Below are 27500 nucleotides of genomic sequence, written 5' to 3'. Positions count from 1 at the left end.
AAATGTCATATTATTTATATATACAGTGTTGTAACGATGTGCAAATAGTTAAAGTACTAAAGGGAAATTAAATAATCATAAATATGGGTTGTATTTACAGTGGTGTTTGTTCTTCACTGGTTGCCCTTTTCTTGTGGCAACAGGTCACAAATCTTGCTGCTGTGATGGCGGACTGTGCTATTTCACCCTGTAGACAAGGGAGTTTATCTAAATTTGATTTGTTTTGGAATTCTTTGTTGGTCTGTGTAATCTGAGGAAATGTGTCTCTAATGTGGTCATACATTTGGCAGGAGGTTAGGAAGTGCAGCTCAGTTTCCACCTCATTTTGTGGGCAGTGTGCACATAGCCTGTATTCTCTTGAGAGCCAGGTCTGCCTATGGCAGCCTCTTTCAATAGCAAGGCTATGCTCACTGAGTGTGTACATAGACAAAGCTTTCCTTAAGTTTGGGTCAGTCAGAGTGGTCAGGTATTCTGCCACTGTGTACTCTCTGTTTAGGGCCAAATGGCATTCTAATTTGATCTTTTGTTTTTGTTCATTATTTCCAGTAATTATCTTTTTGTTTTCTCATGATTTGGTTGGGTCTAATTGTTTTGCTGTCCTGGGGCTCTGTGGGGTCTGTTTGTGTTTGTGAACAGAGCCCCAGGACCAGCTTGCTCAGGGGACTCTTCTCCAGGTTCATGTGTCTGTGGGTGAGGGCTTTGTTATGGAAAGTTTGGGAATCGCTTCCTTTTAGGTGATCGTACAATTGAACGTCTGTTTTCTGGATTTTGATAATTAGCGGGTATCGGCCCAATTCTGCTCTGCATGCATTATTTGGTATTTTACGTTGTACACGGAGGATAGTTTTGCAGAATTCTGCAGAGGCTCAATTTTGTGTTTGTTCCATTTTGTGAATTCTTGGTTGGTGAGCAGACCCCAGACCTCACAACCGTAAAGGGCAATGGGTTCCATAACTGATTCAAGTATTTTTAGACAGATCCTAATTGGTATGTAAAATGGTATGTTCCTTTTGATGGCATAGAAGGCCCTTCTTGCCTTGTCTCTCAGATCATTCACAGCTTTGTGGAAGTTACCTGTGGCGCTGATGTTTAGGCCAAGGTACATATCGTTTTTTGTGTGCTCTAGTGCAACAGTGTCTAGATGGAATTTGTATTTGTGGTTCTGGCAACTGGACCTTTTTTGGAACACCATTATTTTTGTCTTAGTGAGATTTATTTTCAAGGCCCAGGTCTGACATTATCTGTGCAGAAGATCTAGGTGCTGCTATAGGCCCTCATTGTTGGGGACAAAAGCACCAGATCATCAACCAACAGTAGACATTTGACTTCAGATTCTAGTAGAGTGAGGCTGGGTGCTGCAAACTGTTCTTGTGCCCTTGCCAATTTGTTGATATAAAGTGCCTTTGGAAAGTATACAGACCCCTTGAATTTTAACTTCAATCTACACACAATACCCCATAGGATTTTAGAAATGTTTGCAAATGTATACTTGTTTTTGAATGAAATACCACATTTACATAACTTTGCAGACCCTCTACTCAGTACTTTGTTGAAGCAACTTTGGCAGCAATAACAGCCACAAATCTTCTTGGGTATGATGCTACAAGCTTGGCACACCTGTATTTGGGGAGTTTTTCCCATTCTTCTCTGCACATCCTCTCAAGCTCTATCAGTGTGGATGGGGAGCATTGCTGCACAGCTATTTTCAGATCTCTCCAGAGATGTTTGATTGGGTTCATGTCCAGGCTCTGGCTGTGCCACTCAAGGACATTCAGAGACATGTTCCAAAATCACTCCTTCATTATCTTGGCTGTGTGCTTAGGGTTGTTGTCCTGTTGGAAGGTGAACCCTTGCCCCAGTCTGAGGTCCTGAGCACTCTGGAACAGGTTTTCATCAAGGATCTCTCAGTACTGTTCTTTTCCTCGATCCTGACTAGTCTCCCAGTCCTTGCCGGGGAAAAACAAGGGACGAAAGTCCCTTCTCTCCTGATTGCTCAGTGTTGCCAGGCGGCCAGCTCTAGGAAGAGTCCTAGTGGTTCCAAACTTCTTCCATTTAACAATGATGGAGGCCACTGTGTTTTTGTGGACCTTCAGCGCTGCAGAAATGTTTTGGTAACATTCCCCAGATCTGTGCCTAGACACAAGCCTGTCTCGGAGCTCTACGGACAATTCCTTCGACCTCGTGGCTTGGTTTTTGCTCTGACATGCACTGTTAAATGTGGGACCTTATATAGACAGGTGTATGCCTTGCTAAATCATGTCCAATCAATTGAATTTATCACACGTGGACTCCAATCAATTTGAAAAAACATCTCAAGGATGATCAATGGAAGCAGTATGCACCTGAGCTCAATTTCAAGTCTCATAGCAAAGGGTATGTTTTGATTTGTTTTTATAAATGTGCAAACATTTCTAAAAACCTCTTTCACTTTATTATGGGTTATTGTGTGTAGATGTTTAATTTAACCATTTTTAGAATAAAGCTGTAACATAACAAAATGTGGAAAAGGCACTGTATATGTTGAAGAGGGTGGGGCTCAACCTGCATCCCTGTCTCACCCCACAGCCATGTGGAAAGAAATGTGTGTGTTTGTTGCCAATTTTAACCGCACACTTGTTGTTTATGTACATCAATTTTATAATGTCTTGTGTTTTTCCCCCAACATTGCTTTACATCAATTTGTATAGCAGACCCTAATGCCAAATTGAGTCAAAATAATTTTTGAAATCAACAAAGCATGAGAAGACTTTGCCTTTGTTTGGTTTGTTTGTTTGTAAATTAGGGTGTGCATGGTGAAAATGTGGTCTGTCGTATGGTAATTTGGTAAAAAGCCAATTTGACATTTGCTCAGTATATTGTTTTCACTCAGGAAATGTATGAGTCTGCTGTTAATTATAAAGCAGAGGATTTTCCCAAAGTTGCTGTTAACTCATATCCCATGGTTGTTATTGGGGGTCAGATTTGTCTCCACTTCTGTGGATTGGGGTGATCAGTCCTCGGTTCCAAATATTGGGAAAATGCCAGAGCTGAGGATGATGTTAAAGAGTATAAGGATAGCCAATTGGAATTTGTTGTCTGTATACTTTATCATTTCATTTAGGATACCATCAATACCACAGGTCTTTCTGTATTTTTCAATGTAGTTCATTCAATTCTCTCTCTCTCTCTCTCTTCTAGCTATTGTGCTACTGGATGATAACTAAGTTTCAATAAAAACAGAGACGGAAGAACAGACTAAACACACTGACTCTCTCTCAATTTCCCCCCGATTCCCCCTTATTCTGTTCTGTTTACATCATTTACTTTCTTAGCTGCCTTTTCTCAGATATCATTCACAGGCCAGAGAACGACTCAATGTATTTTTCTTCTGTTGTTAAGTCAGGTTTTCTTGGCTGGTTGGTCTAATCAATGTGCATTATAAGACCATTGTATCTTTTCAATCTATGGTGGTGGGACGCTCAGCTGTCATAAATTGACTCCCAGTATTTCACCCTATACATTCAGTGTCCAGTAACGTAAGTATCTCATGGCCTATCACTTATTTAGAATGAGTGAAGGACTCACCTCACCTCTCTGTCACACGGGGGAGTCTGGCTGCCTTCCCTTTCCCTCATCACCTGTTCTCTTGAAGTAAAGACTCGTGTTCCTCGTCCTTCATTGTATGATTAATGTGGGTTGAGCAGTTTCACCTGTCTAACTAGACTGTGTGTGTGTGTGTGTGTGTGTGTGCGAGTGTGTGTGTGTGTGTGTGTGTGTGTGTGTGTGTGTGTGTGTGTGTGTGTGTGTGTGTGTGTGTGTGTGTGTGTGTGTGTGTGTGTGTGTGTGTGTGTGTGTGTAATATATGTGTGGGTGTACTGTGCGGGTGTGTGTGTTCCTCGTCCCTCATCACAGGTTAATGCAGGTCAAGTAGTTTCACCTTCCTCTTTAATAATGCAACTCAATTAATGACCATCCAGAGGAACCAGTGGCACAACTCTCCTCCTCTCTCCTCTCATCATGTCTCCTTTCCTCTCCTCTCCTCTCTCCTCTCCTCTCCTCTCTCATTTTCTCCTCTCTCATTTTCTCTCCTCTCTCCTCTCTCCTTTCCTCTCCTCTCTCCTCTCTCCTTTCCTCTCCTCTCCTCTCTCCTCTCATCATGTCTCCGTTCCTCTCCTCTCCTCTCTCCTCTCCTCTCCTCTCTCATTTTCTCCTCTCTCCTTTTCTCTCCTCTCTCCTCTCTCCTTTCCTCTCCTCTCTCCTCTCTCCTTTCCTCTCCTCTCCTATCTCCTCTCATCATGTCTCATTTCCTCTCCTCTCCTCTCTCCTCTCCTCTCCCATTTCCTCTCTCCTCTCCTCTCCCATTTCCTCTCCTTTCTCCTCTCTCCTTTCCTCTCCTCTCTCCTCTCTCCTTTCATCTCCTCTCCTCTCTCCCCTCCTCTCTCATTTTCTCTCCTTTCTCCTCTCTCCTTTCCTCTCCTCTCTCCTCTCTCATTTCCTCTTCTCTCTCCGTTCCTGTCCTCTATCCCCCCCTCTCCTCTCATCCTCTCTCCTTTCATCTCTCCTCTCCTCCCATCTCTCCTCTCATTTCCTCTCCTCTCCTCCTCTCTTCTCTCCTCCTCTCTCCTTTCCCCTCCTCTCTCCCCTCCTCCCCTCTCATTTCCTCTCTTCTCCTCTCTTCTGGTGATGGATGTTGTGTTTGTGTAGCAGGAGAGGGACAGTAGATTTAAACATTAAGGCACAGGGGTGGTATATGGCCAATATACCACTGCTAAGGGATGTCCTTATGCACGACGCAACGCGGAGTGCCTGGTCACAGCCCTTAGCAGTGGCTGTCAGCCAATCAGCATTCAGGGGTCGAACCACCCAGTTTATAATTTAGACGGCCTTGGAATTTTTTTCCATTGATACGTTTGTGTGTGTGTGTGTGTGTGTGTGTGAGAGTGTGTGTGTGTGTGTGTGTGTGTGTGTGTGTGTGTGTGTGTGTGTGTGTGTGTGTGTCGCTCTGAGGAAGCTGCCATCTGATGCCATCTGTTGGTCAGGAGAGGAGGGCAGGGGGCAAGAGGCTGCCCTGGGGATGTTAATTATCTGAAACCACATGACACTATAGGCCAGTGCTCGGCCTCTCCTACAAGGGTTTTCTCATTTGTATGTGTGTGTCTGGTTGCATTTCCCGTGTGTGTGTGTGTGTGTGTGTGTGTGTGTGTGTGTTTGTGTGTGTGTGTGTGTGTGTGTGTGTGTGTGTGTGTGTGTGTGTGTGTGTGTGTGTGTGTGTGTGTGTGTGTGTGTGTGTGTGTGAGTGTGAGTGTGTGTGTGTGTGTGTGTTGTGTGTGTTTTATGTCTTTGGAATAGAAAAAGACCTGAGCAACAAGAATAGGAGTGTGTCGTGCTGTGGTTGTTGTATATACAGGCAAGTCACCCGTCATACAAGTCAGTATTCAACGTCCATCCATGTCTGAGGCCGTCAGGAGATCAATCAAATCAATCAATCAAAAGTATTTATAAATCCCTTCTCACATCAGCCGATGTCACAAAGTGCTATACAGAAACCCAGTCTAAAACCCCAAACAGCAAGCAATGCAGATGTAGAAGCACGGTGGCTAGGAAGAAACCTAGAGAGGAATCAGCCTCTGAGGGGTGGTCAGTCCTCTTCTGGCTGTGCCAGGTGGAGATTATAGCAGAACATGGCCAAGATGTTCAAACGTTCATAGATGACCAGCAGGGTCAAATAATAATAATCACAGTGGTTGTGCAACAGGTCAGCACCTCAGGAGTAAATGTCAGGCTTTTCATAGCCGATCATTCAGAGTTAGAGACAGCAGGTGCGGAAGAGAGAGAGAGTCGAAAACAGCAGGTCTGGGACAGGTAGCACTGTCCGGCGAACAGGTCAGGGTTCCATAGCCACTAGCAGAACAGTTGAAACTGGAGCAGCAGCACAGCCAGGTGGACTGGGGACAGCAAGGAGTCATCAGGCCAGGTAGTCCTGAGTTAGAGACAGCAGGTGCTCAGGTCCTAGGACTCAGGTCCTCCGAGAGAAGGAGAAAAGGAGAGAAAGAGAGAGAGAGAAAGAGAGAAAGAGAGAGAGAGGGAGAGAGAGAGAGAGAGAGAAAGAGAAAGAGAGTTAGAGGGAGCATACTTAAATTAACACAGGACACGGGATAAGACAGGAGAAATACTCCAGATATAACAGGCTGACCCTAGCCCCCCGACACATAAACTACTGCAGCATAAATAATGGAGGCTGAGACAGAAGGGGTCGATACCCAAAGTGGCCTCGTCCAATGATACCCCCGGACAGGGCCAACCAGGCAGGATATAACCCCACCCACTTTGTCAAAGCACAGCCCCCACACCACTTAGAGGAATATCTTCAACCACCAACCTACTACCCTGAGACAAGGCCGAGCATAGCCCATGAACATCTCCCCCACGTCAGTAGATGACATGGAAACCGGCCACTAAGGGCAACACTGAGTGCTGTTACCTTCAAGTAGGTTTCCGTTTTGCTGGGGTGTTGTGACGGGGATGGTGAACGGGTGTAAACATCTGCCACTGATTCCAAATGTTGCAAGTTCGAATCCAGCGAGAGAATAATTTTATCCCAACCCTTACCTTAACCATGCTGAGTTAATGCCTAAACTTAACCTTAAACACTTTTAAATTTAACGTCTGGAACAACTTAGAAATTTGATGTTTGAGAAACATGGATGAACGTTTAATTTTGACGTGAGACTGTGAGAGCTGGTGGTAGACTTAACTGTCAAGTGTACTAAGCTGTAAAGCATTGATTGTCACCAGGGATAAGCAAACGCACGCACACACACATGCCCTGTTCCTCTCTCTCAAACATCCACACCTCAGTGTTAGCGTCAGCCTTATCGACAAGACCATGTTTAAACACACAATCTGTGTGTTTTCTCTCTCCACTGTTTGCTATAGGCATTCAACCTCTCTCTCGCTCTCCCTACCTCTTGTTCTCTCTCGCTCTCTTCTTCACTCTCTCTCTCTCTTTTCCTCTCTCAGTCCCCCCATCCCCCCACTCTCAGTAGCTGAATGGCTATTTAAGGACTAGCAGAGCTTAAAGGAGAGTGTTAATCAGTGTTCAATATCTATGACCTGTCCGCTCTGATACACTGTCCTCCATTGGCCTGTTGTTTATAAGTAAAACAATAGGAAGGTTTCTTCCGTTACAGTTCAGAGATTCATCCTCACAATTAGAAATGTGTGTTGTACGTCCCAAACGGCACCCTTTCCCTGTATAGTGGGCCCTGCTCCAAAGTAGTGCACTATGTAGGGAATATGGTGCTATTTGGGAAGAAGCCTGGGCGGTTTTGTAGAACTCAGCTGCGTAGTATCCAGCATTCACACACGTACGCACGCAAACAACGCTGTGAGGGAGCAGCCCTTCAACCACTAGTTCTGCCAAACAACGCTGTGAGGGAGCAGCCCTTCAACCACTAGTTCTGCCAAACAACGCTGTGAGGGATCAGCCCTTCAACCACTAGTTCTGCCAAACAACGCTGTGAGGGAGCAGCCCCTCAACCACTAGTTCTGCCAAACAACACTGTGAGGGATCAGCCCTTCAACCACTAGTTCTGCCAAACAACACTGTGAGGGATCAGCCCCTCAACCACTAGTTCTGCCAAACAACACTGTGAGGGATCAGCCCTTCAACCACTAGTTCTGCCAAACAACGCTGTGAGGGAGCAGCCCCTCAACCACTAGTTCTGCCAAACAACGCTGTGAGGGAGCAGCCCTTCAACCACTAGTTCTGCCAAACAACACTGTGAGGGATCAGCCCTTCAACCACTAGTTCTGCCAAACAACGCTGTGAGGGATCAGCCCTTCAACCACTAGTTCTGCCAAACAACGCTGTGAGGGAGCAGCCCCTCAACCACTAGTTCTGCCAAACAACGCTGTGAGGGAGCAGCCCTTCAACCACTAGTTCTGCCAAACAACGCTGTGAGGGATCAGCCCTTCAACCACTAGTTCTGCCAAACAACGCTGTGAGGGAGCAGCCCCTCAACCACTAGTTCTGCCAAACAACGCTGTGAGGGAGCAGCCCCTCAACCACTAGTTCTGCCAAACAACGCTGTGAGGGAGCAGCCCTTCAACCACTAGTTCTGCCAAACAATGCTGTGAGGGAGCAGCCCTTCAACCACTAGTTCTGCCAAACAACGCTGTGAGGGAGCAGCCCCTCAACCACTAGTTCTGCCAAACAACGCTGTGAGGGAGCAGCCCCTCAACCACTAGTTCTGCCAAACAACGCTGTGAGGGATCAGCCCCTCAACCACTAGTTCTGCCAAACAACGCTGTGAGGGAGCAGCCCCTCAACCACTAGTTCTGCCAAACAACGCTGTGAGGGATCAGCCCTTCAACCACTAGTTCTGCCAAACAACGCTGTGAGGGAGCAGCCCTTCAACCACTAGTTCTGCCAAACAACGCTGTGAGGGAGCAGCCCTTCAACCACTAGTTCTGCCAAACAACACTGTGAGGGATCAGCCCTTCAACCACTAGTTCTGCCAAACAACGCTGTGAGGGAGCAGCCCCTCAAACACTAGTTCTGCCAAACAACACTGTGAGGGATCAGCCCTTCAACCACTAGTTCTGCCAAACAACGCTGTGAGGGATCAGCCCCTCAACCACTAGTTCTGCCAAACAACGCTGTGAGGGAGCAGCCCTTCAACCACTAGTTCTGCCAAACAACACTGTGAGGGATCAGCCCTTCAACCACTAGTTCTGCCAAACAACGCTGTGAGGGAGCAGCCCCTCAACCACTAGTTCTGCCAAACAACGCTGTGAGGGAGCAGCCCTTCAACCACTAGTTCTGCCTCACTGCTTCACAAACAGCCCCTTTGAAAGCCTGAGGACCGTTCACCAATGGTGAATACACACACACACACACACATACATCACACTCTGTCAGGGACCATACAGTGGTCACAGGGTAACCTGCACACACACATACATCACACTCTGTCAGGGACCATACAGTGGTCACAGGGTAACCTGCACACACACATACATCACACTCTGTCAGGGACCATACAGTGGTCACAGGGTAACCTGCACACACACATACATCACACTCTGTCAGGGACCATACAGTGGTCACAGGGTAACCTGCACACACACATACATCACACTCTGTCAGGGACCATACAGTGGTCACAGGGTAACCTGCACACACACATACATCACACTCTGTCAGGGACCATACAGTGGTAACCTGCACACACAGTATGTGTTGCTATATGTCTTTTTGATGTGTCACATACTAATAAAGTGCAGTTCACACACACACGCTTTGGCTTTTCTAGGAAAGGCTATCCGTTCTCCTTGCCTAGCTGCTCTCCTTGATATAAAATACAATTGTCTCAAATCATACACTCCATTGCACAGTAAACTCTTGTTGGCCTTAATGTGGAGTAGCATTGCGTTGGAAGTAGCATTTTTATATAGGCTTTACTGCATTCTGCTACGGTATCTCATTTCTGTTAGAGAGAGAGAAAGTAGAGAGAACGCCTGAGTGAATGTGTATATGAGTGTGCACTGTGTGTTTACATGTGTGTAAGAGAGTTAACATGTTGCAGTAGACTGTATTTGTCTGACTGTGTGTGAGACGCTATAAATCCCTTGACTCTCTCTGTGTAACGTCTGCTTCCAACTCACACTCTCAAACATGTAGATTCCCTGAACGCAGCCCACTTTCCAGCTCACAAACACATAGATCCCCTGAACGCAGCTTACTCTCCAGATCCCAATCACCTGAATTCTGATCACCTGTTCACACACCTGTATGTCATTATCACACACTATTTAGTTCAGTTCTTTGCACCCCTTCATTGTGAGGTATTGTTTGTTTTGTGATACACTTCTAGTCGGAGCGCTGTGTTTTCCGTAATTGAATCCTCCCGGGTATGATAGTTTTTGCCTGCCTCACTAACGACGCCTTTTGCTATTTCCTGCCTGTACTTTAGCCTATCGGACGTTAGTAACGTCATTCGGGAGATTAAGCAATAGGTAGATAACAGGAAATCCGATAAAGCACAGGCAGGGAATAGCTAAAGCACAGGCAGGGAATAGCAAAAGGCGTCGTTAGTGAGGCAGGCAAAAAGTATCATACACGGGAGGATTCAATTACGGGAAACACAGCCTTTTCTCTGCCTGTGTATGTCCTTCTGCCTGCCCCAAAACCCAGCTACCTGCCTCCTCTTTATAAATGAACACCTGCTGCACCCTGCGCTTGAAACCAGCTCTCTGTCTCTCGTCGTGTTCATTTATTTTTATTTATTTATTTTACCTTTATTTAACAAGTCAGTTAAGAACAAATTCTTATTTTCAATGACGGCCTATGAACAGCACCTTGTTCAGGGGCAGAACGACAGATGTTGTACCTTGTCAGCTCGGGGATTCAATCTTGCACCCTTTCGGTTACTAGTCCAACGCTCTAACCACTAGGCTACGATGCCGCCTCATTACACTCTGTGATTGATCTATGAGAGTAATATGACTCCCTCTCTCTGAATTTCATAAAAAAATAGTAAATTGTGAAACATTAAAAAAGTTATCCTTTTTAGATAAAACAATACTACATTTATTGGAATGGGAGAATAGTCAGGATCAAGGGAAAAATGAATGGTGCAAATTAATTAGAGATTCTTGATGAAAACCTGTTGCATAGCACTCAGGACCTCAGACTGGGGGCAAAGGTTCACCTTCCAATAGGACAATGACCCGAAACACACAGCCAAGACTATGCAGGAGCGGCTTTGGACCAAGTCTCTGAATGTCCTTGAGAGGCCAAGCCAGAGCCCGGAATTGAACCTGATCAAACATCTCTGAAGAGATCTGAAAATAGCTGTGCAGCAACTCTCCCCATCCAACCTGACAGAGCTTGAGAGGATGTGCAGAGAAGAATGGGAAAAACTCCCCAAATACAGGTGTGCCAAACTTGTAGCGTCATACCAAAGAAGACTTGAGGCTGTAATTGCCGCCAAAGGTGCATCAACAAAGTACTGAGTAAACGGTCTGAATACTTATGTAAGTGTGATATTTCTGTTTTTTTATACATTTGTAAAATAAAATAATACAAATAATAATTGCTTTGTCATTATCGGGTATTATGTGTAAATTGATGATTTTTCGTTTTTTAATAATCCATTTTAGATTAAGGTTGTAATGTAACAAAATGTCGAAAAAGTCAAAGGGTCTGAATACTTTCCAAATGAACTGTATCAGAGCTCTGACATGTTGTTCACCCAATCAAAGGAGCATAAAAGTAATATAGTACTGAAAGAATAAGCTACAGCTAGCTAGAACTGTAGTGCATAAAATGTGATGAATAGTTTAGTAAAAGAGAGAAAGACAATAGTTGAACAGTTTTGAAGAAATTAATTTCTTCAAAAATGAAGAAGAAGCAAGAAGAGAGCGAGAGAGAGCTAGCTATACAGTTGAAGTCGGAAGTTTACATACACTTTACATACATGGTGTTTATACTTGCGTACTATTATTTGTACAGATGAATGTGGTACCTTCAGGCATTTGGAAATAGCTCCCAAAGATGAACCAGACTTGTGGAGGTCTAAAAAAAAAATTCTGAGGTCTTGGCTGATCTATTTTGATTTTCCCATGATGTCAAGCAAAGAGGTATTGAGTTTGAAGTTAGGCCTTGAAATACATCCACAGGTAAACCTCCAATTGACTCAAATTATGTCAATTAGCCTATCAGAAGCTTCTAAAGCCATGACATCATTTTCTGGAATTTTCCAAGTTGTTTAAATGCACAGTCAACTTAATGTATGTAAACTTCTGACCCACTGGAATTGTGATACAGTGAATTATAAGTGAAATAATCTGTCTGTAAACAATTGTTGGAAAAATTGCACAAAGTAGATGTTCTAACCGACTTGCCAAAACTATAGTTTGTTAATTAACAAGACATTTGTGGAGAGGTTGAAAAACGAGTTTTAATGACTCCAACCTAAGTGTATGTAAACTTCCGACTTCAACTGTATATATGTATATATATATATTTTTCCTCTTTCACTTACTTAGCTAACAAATGCAGATAGCTAGCTAGTTTAGCCTACTCATACACCCGGCTCAAACAGAGAGGGATGCTATGTTACCTAACTGGCTATGGCTCTCCAACACTGGAACACTTCAAAGTAAGCTTTTGGTTTAATAAATGTTTTGCCACTAGGGGCCTGCCGGTGTAACTGTTAAACTGCTTGCTAACTGTACACTGTACTGCATGATTGTAGTGGGTTTGCTAACACTTTAGGTCTAGTAGCTATGTTGTTGACTTGACATTAGCTAATATGGTGACAATGATGTAGGCTGGGTGTAGTGGTTAGCATTTATGATATGAAGGTTTGGCTTGGAAAGGTTTTTTCTCCTGGTCACAGAATGCTGATGTGTTATACGCTGAAGTCCACAAACGAAGGGAGAAGGTGAGAGGAGGAGAGGGCATAGATGCGAGAAGGAATTATACAATTATACAACATTCTGGATGCCATTGAAGTGACTGCTTTTGCATGTGAACAGAGTTGTATTCATTCCGCCGATTCTGTTGAAAAATGTTTCTTAATACATTTCTTCTTAGGGCTAGGCGACCCGCTAGTGGACAACTTCCGATGAAATAGGAGGGCACGCAATTCAAATACATAATCGTAAAAATTATGGATATTAAACATTTAGGTACATACAAGTGTCTTATATAGGTTAAAAGCTTAAATTCTTGTTAATCTAACTGCTCTGTCCGATTCACAGTAGGCTTTACAGCGAAAACATGCCATGCGATTATTTGAGGACAGCGCCCCACATCAAAATATTTATCCATCAGCACAGGTTTCATAAATTCACAAATAGAGATTAAATATTCACTTCGTTTTTGAAAATCTTCCTCTGATTTGTCATCCAAAGCGTCCCAGATACAACATGTGGTGTCGTTTTGTTAGATAAAATCCTTCTTTCTATGCCAAAAAGTCAGTTTAGTCGGCGCCATCGATTTGAGTAATCCACTCGTTCAACATGCAGAGAAAGAAATTCAAAAAGCTACTGCTAAACTTTGTTAAAACAAGTCAAAATACATTTCTATTTAATCCTCAGATACCCTAAAATGTAATTAAACTATAATATTTCATACGGAAATAATTATATTCAATAGGAAAGCGATATTAGCAGGTGTGCGTCCTCTTCGTCGCGCGCACATACACAAATGTACAAGTCTGTATCCCAGTACTAAAACTCATTATTCTTCCTCGTTTTGGAAGAAACAAGCCTGAAACCTTGATCAAAGACTGTTGACATTTAGTGGAAGCCATAGGAATTGCAACCGGGGAGCTGGATTTGGATATTACTTTCATTGTAAGAGCATTGGTTCTCCTACCATATCTATTGTTATAGTCTCCTATATTATTTTAACATTTATAATATCTTCAGAGTGTCTTCTTTCCAATGGTACCAATTATATGCATATCCTGGCTTCAGGGCCTGAGAAAAAGGCAGTTTACTTTGGGCACGTCAGTCAGACAGGAAGCAGAGAAAAATAGACCCTAGCCTGAAGAAGTTTTAAATGGAAACAAATGGAACTAAACAGGGATAAACACACCTGAATTTTTCTAAAAGAAACTCTCATTTGCAACTGTTGGCTAATGATTAAAACCTAGATCAGCTAGATGCAGACAAGATTGTTTAAGGCGGTATTGAATGTGCCACTGTCTGTCACCTTGAGTACTCAAATTTCTCTCAACCTGTGCACCTACAGTGCCTTGCGAAAGTATTCGGCCCCCTTGAACTTTGCGACCTTTTGCCACATTTCAGTCTTCAAACATAAAGATATAAAACTGTATTTTTTTGTGAAGAATCAACAACAAGTGGGACACAATCATGAAGTGGAACGACATTTATTGGATATTTCAAACTTTTTTAACAAATCAAAAACTGAAAAATTGGGCGTGCAAAATTATTCAGCCCCTTTACTTTCAGTGCAGCAAACTCTCTCCAGAAGTTCAGTGAGGATCTCTGAATGATCCAATGTTGACCTAAATGACTAATGATGATAAATACAATCCACCTGTGTGTAATCACGTCTCCGTATAAATGCACCTGCACTGTGATAGTCTCAGAGGTCCGTTAAAAGCGCAGAGAGCATCATGAAGAACAAGGAACACACCAGGCAGGTCCGAGATACTGTTGTGAAGAAGTTTAAAGCCGGATTTGGATACAAAAAGATTTCCCAAGCTTTAAACATCCCAAGGAGCACTGTGCAAGCGATAATATTGAAATGGAAGGAGTATCAGACCACTGCAAATCTACCAAGACCTGGCCGTCCCTCTAAACTTTCAGCTCATACAAGGAGAAGACTGATCAGAGATGCAGCCAAGAGGCCCATGATCACTCTGGATGAACTGCAGAGATCTACAGCTGAGGTGGGAGACTCTGTCCATAGGACAACAATCAGTTGTATATTGCACAAATCTGGCCTTTATGGAAGAGTGGCAAGAAGAAAGCCATTTCTTAAAGATATCCATAAAAAGTGTTGTTTAAAGTTTGCCACAAGCCACCTGGGAGACACACCAAACATGTGGAAGAAGGTGCTCTGGTCAGATGAAACCAAAATTGAACTTTTTGGCAACAATGCAAGACGTTATGTTTGGCGTAAAAGCAACACAGCTGAACATACCATCCCCACTGTCAAACATGGTGGTGGCAGCATCATGGTTTGGGCCTGCTTTTCTTCAGCAGGGACAGGGAAGATGGTTAAAATTGATGGGAAGATGGATGGAGCCAAATACAGGACCATTCTGGAAGAAAACCTGATGGAGTCTGCAAAAGACCTGAGACTGGGTCGGAGATTTATCTTCCAACAAGACAATGATCCAAAACATAAAGCAAAATCTACAATGGAATGGTTCAAAAATAAACATATCCAGGTGTTAGAATGGCCAAGTCAAAGTCCAGACCTGAATCCAATCGAGAATCTGTGGAAAGAACTGAAAACTGCTGTTCACAAATGCTCTCCATCCAACCTCACTGAGCTCGAGCTGTTTTGCAAGGAGGAATGGGAAAAATGTTCAGTCTCTCGATGTGCAAAACTGATAGAGACATACCCCAAGCGACTTACAGCTGTAATCGCAGCAAAAGGTGGTGCTACAAAGTATTAACTTAAGGGGGCTGAATAATTTTGCACGCCCAATTTTTCAGTTTTTGATTTGTTAAAAAAGTTTGAAATATCCAATAAATGTCGTTCCACTTCATGATTGTGTCCCACTTGTTGTTGATTCTTCACAAAAAAATACAGTTTTATATCTTTATGTTTGAAGACTGAAATGTGGCAAAAGGTCGCAAAGTTCAAGGGGGCCGAATACTTTCGCAAGGCACTGTATGTTGTAAATTGTAATTCATAGGCTAGGTTGTAGCAACCTCATGATGGGTATGGGAAACATTTTAGTATCATGTAGGAAGTATCATAAACCTAACCATGCTACATTGAGCTGGGTGAATGAAATATGAATGACAGACATCCAATATGCTGTAATAGAATTAAGGCCATGCTCATACAAAACATTATCATCCTCCCTCATCTTAAACGGCACCAACCGCCACTGGTACTCACACGCCTCTTTTACTTTATCTGTGTTTACTAAGATCTGGACTTGTGGATAATATCAATTCACCCTCTCTCTTTTTTCATCTTTTTCTACACAGCTCTCTTCATTTTTGTCTTTTTCTCTACTCTTTCTATCTCCCTTCTCTCTCCCTCCAAGGCTCACGAGGCATCTGTGAATCCTTTCTCATCCCTTCTCTCCTCCTCTTTATTTTAACAGTGAGTCATGAATTTATTATTTAAATCAGAAGAGAGCCTCGACTCTTTGTCCCTCTCTCCGTGTGTCATTGCTCCACAATGAATAATTCACGTGTTCTGGGCGAAATTAGGATCACGAAATATTTCATTTCGGAACATCGCTATTCAGGCTATTTTAAACACAGGGAGCTGTCAGCATCTTTCCTGCAGCTCTCAATCTTTCTTTTCTCCGTCTCTCTCTCGCTCTTCTTTCTCTCTCTCTCTTCCTCCTTCCTCCCACCACCACTTTGTTTGTCTCGCTGTTAGATGTACAGAAGAGATCATTTTGAATTTGATCTGTCCTTTGGAAGGAGTTCATACAAGGAAGTACAAGAATGGAGTGATTGGTTCTTTGTGCCTGTGGTGCATCAATATATCCATGTGTGTACGTACGTGCATCAGCATGTTTTTGTCACTGTTTGTGTCTGCCTCCCTCTGGGTGTGGGGATGTGCATTTTTTTCCTGTGTATAACGTCTTAGGGCTTCTGTGTTTGTGGTTATTTTATGCTACTTGAATAGTTTAAGGGTACGTGCAAAAAAAGCACCTCATCATTATCTATCTATAAAAAAAAACGTTATTCCATTATTCATCAGTGTTCTTCCTAAACTAAAAGCCTTTCATCTGATTTAGGAAAAACTAGATTAATTCTGTTTTAGAAGTATTTTGAGTTTGAGTTTCTATGACATGAAGTAAAGAAACATGAGTGACAGGTGTTCTTTCCATGCCTGATCTTCATCGGCCATCATGACATTGCGAACACACACCAAGTTTTAATATTAAATGGCCAATATGACATCACACGCCCAGAGTTCTAATATTACATACTCTGAGTCGATATTCACATAATGATAAGGAATTCCCCTCAACCACACCAACAAATTGGAGAAAGCAAACATTCTTTCCCATTATGACATCACACTCAGAGTTCTAATCTTACATGTCCATTATGACATCATAAACACAGGCCAAGTTCTAAATGGACACTATGAAAGCACAACAACAAAAATATTATGACATTATGACATTACAAATATACAGGCAGAGTTCTACAGAGACTCATTGGTGAAAGACAGATCTGTAAAGTTAAGTGGAAGGGAGGGGAGGGGGTGTAAAGAGGGAGAGGCAGATGAATGCTTATAGCCCCTTATTAAAGGTTCTTGTCATAATAAAAAATCCCCTCTTGACAGGTCACTGGTGAATCTGATACCCCTGTTCATTAGACAGACACTTCCAGAGGGCGTACAGATGATTACACACACACACACATATAGAATGGAACTGGGATATATTACAAGTTTGTGTTTTTTTGCACTGATCCTAACACTTTTTCTACATTACTTTTCCTATGACCGAAAAGAGCTTCTGGACAGCAGAACAGCGATCACTGACGTTGATTTGGATGAAGAATTCTACTTCAGTGACTTGGACACACAGGACATACTGCTCACCCAGGACCAGGTCCTAATCCCCGACACTTGGAGGAAGAAAATACTATGAAATAGAGGCCGACGTGGGGGCAGCGCGACGAAACTACGATATAGATGCCGACGTGGGGGCAGCCAGACGAAACTACGATATAGATGCCAACGTGGGGGCAGCCAGACGAAACTACGATATAGATGCCAACGTGGGGGCAGCGCGACGAAACTACGATATAGATGCCGACGTGGGGGCAGCCAGACGAAACTACGATATAGATGCCAACGTGGGGGCAGCCAGACGAAACTACGATATAGATGCCAACGTGGGGGCAGTCCGACGAAACTACGATATAGAGGTTGACGTGGGGGCAGCCCAACGAAACTACGATATAGATCCCAACGTGGGGGCATCCTGATGAAACTATGATATAGAGGTTGACGTGGGGGCACCCTGATGAAACTACAATATAGAGGTCAACGTGGGGGCACCCTGATGAAACTACAATATAGAGGTCAACGTGGGGGCACCCTGATGAAACTACGATATAGAGGTCGACGTGGGGGCACCCTTATGAAACTACGATATAGAGGTCAACATAGGGGAACCCTGATGAAACTACGATACAAAGGTCAACGTGGGGGCACCCTGAGAAACTACGATATAGAGGTCAACGTGGGGGCACCCTGATGAAACTACAATATAGAGGTCAACGTGGGGGCACCCTGATGAAACTACGCCAGCGAGTAAAGAAGCCATCTCTACCCTCTGTTCTACTGGTGAATCTACAATCACTGGAGAACAAACTGGTTGAGATCTGTTCAAGACAATCCTGTCAACGGGACCTGAAGAACTGTAATATCCTATGCTTTGCAGAGTCGTGGCTGAACGAGGTCATAGTTAATATACAGTGCCTTCAGAAAGTATTTTCCCCAATTGGTTGTGTTACAGCCTGAATTTAAAATGGATTCAATGGAGATTTTGTGTCACTGGCCTACACACATATCCCATCATGTCAAAGTTTAATTATGTTTTTAGACATTTTTACAAATTAATAAATTTGTAAAATTAATTAAGCTGAAATATATTGAACTCAATAGGTATTCAACCCCTTTCTTATGGCAAGCTTAAATAAGTTCAGGAGTAAAAATGTGCTTAACAAGTCACAATAAGTTACATGGACTAACTCTGTGCACATAAATTGTGTTTAACATGATTTTTGAATGACTAAATCATCTCTGTACACCACACATACAATTATCTGTAAGGTCCCTCAATTGAGCAGTAAATTTCAAACACAGATTCAACTACAAAGACCAGGGATGTTTTCCGATGCCTCGCAAAGAAGGGCACCTAGTGCTAGATGGGTACAAATAAAAAGCAGACGCTGAATATTCCTTTGAGCATGGTGAAGTTATGAGTTACACCCAGTCACTACAAGGATACAGGAGTCCTTCTGCTTTCTGACTCAGTTGCCGGAGAGGAAGGAAACCACTCCTGGATTTCATCATGAGGCCAATGGTGACTTTAAAACAATTGCAGAGATGAATGGATGTGATAGGAATAACTGAGGATGGATCAACAATATTGTAGTTACTCCACAATACTAACCTAACAGACAGAATGAAAAGAAGGAAGCCTGTACAGAATACAAATATTTCAAAACATGCATCATGTTTCCAATAAGGCACTAAAGTAATTATTAATAAATAATAAAGTTATGATTGGGGCAAATCCAACAAAACACATCACTGAGTACCACTCTCATACAGTTGAAGTCGGAGGTTTACGTACACCTTAGCCAAATTCATTTAAAATCAGTTTTTCACAATTCCTGACATTTATTCCTAGTAAAAATTCCCCGTCTTAGGTCAGTTAGGATCACCACTTTATTTTAAGATTGTGAAATGTCGGAAAAAAAGTAGAGAGAATGATTTATTTCAGCTTTTATTTCTTTCATCACATTCCCAGTGGGTCAGAAGTTTACATACACTCAATTAGTATTTGGTAGCATTGCCTTTAAATTGTTTAACTTGGGTCAAACATTTCGGGTAGCCTTCCACAAGCTTTCCAAAATAAGTAAAATAAGTGAATTTTGGCCCATTCCTCCAGACAGAGCTGGTGTAACAGAGTCAGGTTTGTAGGCCTCCTTGCTCGCACACGCTTTTTCAATTCTGCCCACAAATGTTCTATAGGATTGAGGTCAGGGCTTTGTGATGGCCACTCCAATACCTTGACTTTGTTGTCCTTAAGCCATTTTGCCACAACTTTGGGAGTATGCTTGTGGTCATTGTCTATTTGAAAGACTCATTTGCAACCAAAGCTTTACCTTCCTGACTGATGTCTTGAGATGTTGCTTCAATATATCCACATAATTTTCTCTAGTCATGATGCCATCTATTTTGTGAAGTGCACCAATCCTGCAGCAAAGCACCCCAACAACATGATGCTGCCACCCCCGTGCTTCACGGTTGGGATGGTGTTTTTGTTTCATCAGACCGGAGGACATTTCTCCAAAAAGTACGATCTTTGTCCCCATGTGCAGTTGCAAACCGTAGTCTGGCTTCTTTATAGTGGTTTTTGAGCAGTGTCTTCTTCCTTGCTGAGCGGCCTTTCAGGTTATGTCGACATAGTACTCGTTTTGCTGTAGACATAGATACTTTTGTACCTGTTTCCTCCAGCATCTTCACAAGGTCCTTTGCTGTTGTTCTGAGATTGATATGCACTTTTCGCACCAACGTACATTCTAGTAGACAGAATGCGTCTCCTTCCTGAGCATTATGATGGCTGCGTGGTCCCATGGTGTTTATACTTGGGTACTATTATTTGTACAGATCAACTTGGTACCTTCAGGCATTTGGAAATTGCTCCCAAGGATGAACCAGACTTGTGCAGGTCTACAATATTTTTTCTGAGGTCTTGGCTGATTTCATTTGATTTTCCCATGATGTCAAGCAAAGAGGCATTGAGTTTGAAGGTAGGCCTTGAAATGCATCCACAGGTACACCTCCAATTGACTCAAATTATGTCAATTAGCCTATCAGAAGCTTCTAAAGCCATGACATAATTTTCTGGAATTTTCCAGGCTGTTTAAAGGCACAGTCTACTTAGTGTATGTACACTTCTGACCCACTGGAATTGTGATAAAGTGAATTATAAGTGAAATAATCTGTCTGTAAACAATTGTTGGAAAAATTACTTGTGTCATGCACGACGTAGATGTCCTAACCGACTTGCCAAAACTATAGTTTGTTAACAAGAAATTTGTGGAGTGGTTGAAAAACGAGTTTTAATGACTCCAACCTAAGTGTATGTAAACTTCCAACTTCAACTGTATATTCATGCATGGCAGTGGTTGCATCGTGTTATGGGTATGCTTATCAGCAAGGAGTAGGGAGTTTTTTTTTATAGGATTAAACTAAATGGCATAGAACTAATCACAGGCAAAATCCTAGAGTGAAACCTGGTTCAGTCTTCTTTCCACCAGACACTGAGAGATTAATTCATCTTTCAGCAGGACAATAACCTTAAACACAAGGCCAAATATACATACACTGGAGTTGCTTACCAAGACGACATTGAATGTGCCTGAGTGGCCTAGTTACAGTTTTGACTAAACTTAAATCGGCTTGAAAATCTATGGCAAGACTTGAAAATGGCTGTCTAGCAATGATCAACAAGAAATTTGAGAGAGCTGGAAGAATTCTAAAAATAATAATGTGCAAATATTGTACAATCCAGGCGTGTAAAAGCTCTTAGAGACTTAACCAGAAAGACTCACAGCTGTAATCGCTGCCAAAGATGATCGTAACATGTTTTGACTTCGGGGGTTGAATACTTAAGTAATAAAGATGTATTCTTATTTTTATTTATTTGTTTACAAATGTTCACATTTTTCTTCCACTTTGACATTACAGAGCATTTTGTGTAGATCATTGACAAAAAATGACAATTTAGTGTAATCCCACCAACAAAATGTGGAATAAGTCAAGAGGTGTGAATACTTTCTTAAAAGGCACTGTAAATCTAGCTGGTTTTTTTCTGCATTGGCAGGACAGAATGGCAGCATCTCATAAAATCAAGGGCAGTGGTATGTGTCTCTAATATTAAAGAAGTCTCACAGTTCTTACTCGCCTGATTTGAATACCTCATGATAAGCTGTAGACTATATTATTTACCAAGAGCGTTTTCATCTATATGTTTTGTAGCTGTGTATTTACCACCACAAACTGTCACGTTGGCATAAAGGATCGGGAGACAGGCGCAGGAATGCGTAATAGTTTTTAAAATTTCTTTACCCAAATTACAGTGTTCCATGTAAAGGCACGGTGACGAAGACCAAACAAGTAAACAAAACACAGTGTTGAAACCCAAACAAAAGAGCAAGGGGTACCTTGAGTAAATACATGGCCCTCTGCCTAATCAATCGCCATTCTACCTGCTGTTGTTGTGCTAGCTGATTAGCTGTTGTCTCACCTACTGTTTTAGCTAGCTCTCCCAATTCAACACCTGTGATTACTGTATGCCTCGCTGTATGTCTTTCTCAAATGTCAATATGCCTTGTATACTGTTGTGCAGGTTAGTTATCATTGTTTTAGTTTACAATGGAGCCCCTAGTTCCACTCTTTATACCCCTGTTACCTCCTTTGTCCCACCCCCCACACATGCGGTGACCTCACCCATTACAACCAGCATGTCCAGAGATACAACCTCTCTCATCATCACCCAGTGCCTGGGCTTACCTCCGCTGTACCCGCACCCCACCATACCCCTGTTTGCGCATTATGCCCTGAATATATTCTACCATGCCCAGAAACCTGCTCCTCTTATTCTCTGTCCCCAACGCCCTAGGCGACCAGTTTTGATAGCCTTCAGCCGCACCCTCATACTACTCCTTCTCTGTTCCGCGGGTGATGTGGAGGTAAACCCAGGCCCTGCATGTCCCCAGGCACCCTCATTTGTTGACTTCTGTGATCGAAAAAGCCTTGGTTTCATGCATGTCAACATCAGAAGCCTCCTCCCTAAGTTTGTCTTACTCACTGCTCTAGCACACTCTGCTAACCCTGATGTCCTTGCCGTGTCTGAATCCTGGCTCAGGAAGGCCACCAAAAATTCTGAGATTTCCATACCCAACTATAACATCTTCCGTCAAGATAGAACTGCCAAAGGAGGAGGAGTTGCAGTCAACTGCAGAGATAGCCTGCAAAGTAATGTCATACTTTCCAGGTCCATACCCAAACAGTTCGAACTACTAATTTTGAAAATTACTCTCGCCAGAAATAAGTCTCTCACTGTTGCCGCCTGCTACCGACCCCCCTCAGCTCCCAGCTGTGCCCTGGACACCATTTGTGAATTGATCGCCCCCCATCTAGCTTCAGAGTTTGTTCTGTTAGGTGACCTAAACTGGGATATGCTTAACACCCCGGCAGTCCTACAATCTAAGCTAGATGCCCTCAATCTCACTCAAATCATCAAGGAACCCACCAGGTACAACCCTAACTCTGTAAACAAGGGCACCCTCATTGACGTCATCCTGACCAACTGGCCCTCCAAATACACCTCCGCTGTCTTCAACCAGGATCTCAGCGATCACTGCCTCATTGCCTGTATCCGCTATGGAGCCGCAGTCAAACGACCACCCCTCATCACTGTCAAACGCTCCCTAAAACACTTCTGTGAGCAGGCCTTTCTAATCGACCTGGCCCGGGTATCCTGGAAGGACATTGACCTCATCCCGTCAGTTGAGGATGCCTGGTCTTTCTTTAAAAGTAACTTCCTCACCATTTTAGATAAGCATGCTCCGTTCAAAAAATGCAGAACTAAGAACAGATATAGCCCCTGGTTCACTCCAGACCTGACTGCCCTCGACCAGCACAAAAACATCCTGTGGCGGACTGCACTAACATCGAACAGTCCCCGCGATATGCAACTGTTCAGGGAAGTCAGGAACCAATACACACAGTCAGTCAGGAAAGCTAAAGCCAACTTCTTCAGGCAGAAGTTTGCATCCTGTAGCTCCAACTCCAAAAAGTTCTGGGACACTGTGAAGTCCATGGAGAACAAGAGCACCTCCTCCCAGCTGCCCACTGCACTGAGGCTAGGTAACACGGTCACCACCGATAAATCCATGATTATCGAAAACTTCAACAAGCATTTCTCAACGGCTGGCCATGCCTTCCGCCTGGCTACTCCAACCTCGTCCAACAGCTCCCCCCCCCCCGCAGCTACTCGCCCAAGCCTCTCCAGGTTCTCCTTTACCCAAATCCAGATAGCAGATGTTCTGAAAGAGCTGCAAAACCTGGACCCGTACAAATCAGCTGGGCTTGACAATCTGGACCCTCTATTCCTGAAACTATCCGCCGCCATTGTCGCAACCCCTATTACCAGCCTGTTCAACCTCTCTTTCATATCGTCTGAGATCCCCAAGGATTGGAAAGCTGCCGCAGTCATCCCCCTCTTCAAAGGGGGCGACACCCTGGACCCAAACTGTTACAGACCAATATCCATCCTGCCCTGCCTATCTAAGGTCTTCGAAAGCCAAGTCAACAAACAGATCACTGACCATCTTGAATCCCACCGTACCTTCTCCGCTGTGCAATCTGGTTTCCGAGCCGGTCACGGGTGTACCTCAGCCACGCTCAAGGTACTAAACGATATCATAACCGCCATCGATAAAAGACAGTACTGTGCAGCCGTCTTCATAGACCTTGCCAAGGCTTTCGACTCTGTCAATCACCGTATTCTTATCGGCAGACTCAGTAGCCTCGGTTTTTCGGATGACTGCCTTGCCTGGTTCACCAATTACTTTGCAGACAGAGTTCAGTGTGTCAAATCGGAGGGCATGCTGTCCGGTCCTCTGGCAGTCTCTATGGGGGTGCCACAGGGTTCAATTCTCGGGCCGACTCTTTTCTCTGTATATATCAATGATGTTTCTCATGCTGCGGGCGATTCCCTGATCCACCTCTACGCAGACGACACCATTCTATATACTTCCGGCCCGTCCTTGGACACTGTGCTATCTAACCTCCAAACGAGCTTCAATGCCATACAGCACTCCTTCCGTGGCCTCCAACTGCTCTTAAACGCTAGTAAAACCAAATGCATGCTTTTCAACCGTTCGCTGCCTGCACCCGCACGCCTGACCAGCATCACCACCCTGGATGGTTCCGACCTTGAATATGTGGACATCTATAAGTACCTAGGTGTCTGGCTAGACTCTAAACTCTCCTTCCAGACCCATATCAAACATCTCCAATCGAAAATCAAATCAAGAGTCGGCTTTCTATTCCGCAACAAAGCCTCCTTCACTCACGCCGCCAAACTTACCCTAGTAAAACTGACTATCCTACCGATCCTCGACTTCGGCGATGTCATCTACAAAATTGCTTCCAACACTCTACTCAGCAAACTGGATGCAGTTTATCACAGTGCCATCCGTTTTGTCACTAAAGCACCTTATACCACCCACCACTGCGACTTGTATGCTCTAGTCGGCTGGCCCTCGCTACATATTCGTCGCCAGACCCACTGGCTCCAGGTCATCTACAAGTCCATGCTAGGTAAAGCTCCGCCTTATCTCAGTTCACTGGTTACGATGGCAACACCCATCCGTAGCACGCGCTCCAGCAGGTGTATCTCACTGATCATCCCTAAAGCCAACACCTCATTTGGCCGCCTTTCGTTCCAGTTCTCTGCTGCCTGTGATTGGAACGAATTGCAAAAATCGCTGAAGTTGGAGACTCTTATCTCCCTCACCAACTTCAAACATCTGCTATCTGAGCAGCTAACCGATCGCTGCAGCTGTACATAGTCTATTGGTAAATAGCCCACCCATTTTCACCTACCTCATCACCATACTGTTTTTATTTATTTATTTTTCTGCTCTTTTGCACACCAATATCTCTATCTCTACCTTTACATAACCATCTGATCATTTATCACGCCAGTGTTAATCTGCATAATTGTAATTATTTGCCTACCTTCTCATGCCTTTTGCACACAATGTATATATAGACTCCCCTTTTTTCTACTGTGTTATTGACTTGTTAATTGTTTACTCCATGTGTAACTCTGTGTTGTCTGTTCACACTGCTATGCCTTATCTTGGCCAGGTCGCAGTTGCAAATGAGAACTTGTTCTCAACTAGCCTACCTGGTTAAATAAAGGTGAAATAAAAAAAAATAAATAAAAATGGGACGAGACTCGTAATACATACATGGGACGAGACTTGTAATACATTCATGGGACGAGACTCGTAATACATACATGGGACGAGACTCGTAATAAATACATGGGACGAGACTCGTAATACATACATGGGACGAGACTCGTAATACATACATGGGACGAGACTCGTAATACATACATGGTACGAGACTCGTAATACATACATGGGACGAGACTCGTAATACATACATGGGACGAGACTCGTAATACATACATGGGACGAGACTCGTAATACATACATGGGACGAGACTCTGAAAACACAATGAACCTGAAAACACAAGCGCACAATGATACACCACAGGACAAGACGAGTAATCATATGCACAATCCAAACGGCACGAAAGCCAAAACAACACAGCATAGGTACTCACAGGCACAACGGACATTGGCACAATAATCGACAGCCCAATGGTGAAACAAAGGACACATTTATACAAATACAATCAGTGAGGAATATGAACCAGGTGTGCTTAATGACACAGTTCCGTGCCTAGAGGCAGGTGACGTAGACCTCCAAAACTGGTGCATGGAATGAACAACAGTACCGGAGGGATCCATGACACAAACTGATGCTGGCACTAAGACCGCACTCAACGAGCTATATAGGGCCATAAGCCAACAAGAAAAGGCTCACCCAGAGACAGCGCTCCTAGTGGCCGGTGATTTTAATGCAGGAAAACTAAAATCCTTTTTACCAAACCTCTAGCTCACCTTTATGCCGCACACAGAGACACATATAAAACTCTAGTTCATGTTTACGCCACACACAGAGACACATATAAAACTCTAGTTCATGTTTACGCCACACACAGAGACACATATAAAACTCTAGTTCACCTTTACGCCACACACAGAAACACATATAAAACTCTAGTTCATGTTTACGCCACACACAGAGACACATATAAAACTCTAGTTCACCTTTACTCCACACACAGAGACACATACAACTCTAGTTCACCTTTACTCCACACACAGAGACACATACAACTCTAGTTCACCTTTACTCCACACACAGAGACACATACAACTCTAGTTCACCTTTACTCCACACACAGAGACACATACAACTCTAGTTCACCTTTACTCCACACACAGAGACACATACAACTCTAGTTCACCTTTACTCCACACACAGAGACACATACAACTCTAGTTCACCTTTACTCCTCACACAGAGACACATATAAAACTCTAGTTCATGTTTACGCCACACACAGAGACACATATAAAACTCTAGATCACCTTTACTCCTCACACAGAGACACATATAAAACTCTAGTTCACCTTTACTCCACACACAGAGACACATAAAACTCTAGTTCACCTTTACTCCACACACAGAGACACATAAAACTCTAGTTCACCTTTACTCCACACACACAGACACATGTAAAACTCTAGTTCACCTTTACTCCACACACAGAGACACATAAAACTCAAGTTCACCTTTACTCCACACACAGAGACACATATAAAACTCTAGTTCACCTTTACTCCACACACAGAGACACATATAAAACTCTAGTTCACCTTTACTCCGCACACAGAGACACATATAAAACTCTAGTTCACCTTTACTCCACACACAGAGACACATACAACTCTAGTTCACCTTTACTCCACACACAGAGACACATATAAAACTCTAGTTCACCTTTACTCCACACACAGAGACACATAAAACTCTAGTTCACCTTTACTCCACACACAGAGACACATATAAAACTCTAGTTCACCTTTACTCCACACACAGAGACACATATAAAACTCTAGTTCACCTTTACTCCGCACACAGAGACACATATAAAACTCTAGTTCACCTTTACTCCTCACACAGAGACACATATAAAACTCTAGTTCATGTTTACGCCACACACAGATACACATATAAAACTCTAGTTCACCTTTACTCCTCACACAGAGACACATATAAAACTCTAGTTCACCTTTACTCCACACACAGAGACACATAAAACTCTAGTTCACCTTTACTCCACACACAGAGACACATAAAACTCTAGTTC

The 27500-nt window shown here is 43.3% G+C and overlaps 1 protein-coding gene across 2 annotated transcripts in view; it reads left to right on the top strand.

The window, feature by feature from the left end:
• LOC110530698 (leucine-rich repeat and immunoglobulin-like domain-containing nogo receptor-interacting protein 3) overlaps window positions 1-27500 on the top strand; it is a 120885-nt gene that overhangs the window by 30291 nt on the left and 63094 nt on the right. The gene's annotated exons all lie outside the window — the stretch shown is intronic.

The sequence above is a fragment of the Oncorhynchus mykiss genome, chromosome 8 (genome assembly GCF_013265735.2).
Source record: "Oncorhynchus mykiss isolate Arlee chromosome 8, USDA_OmykA_1.1, whole genome shotgun sequence".
Taxonomy (NCBI): domain Eukaryota; kingdom Metazoa; phylum Chordata; class Actinopteri; order Salmoniformes; family Salmonidae; genus Oncorhynchus; species Oncorhynchus mykiss.
The sequence above is the reverse complement of the archived record's forward strand: the minus strand, read 5'-3'. Positions and strand labels throughout refer to the sequence as shown.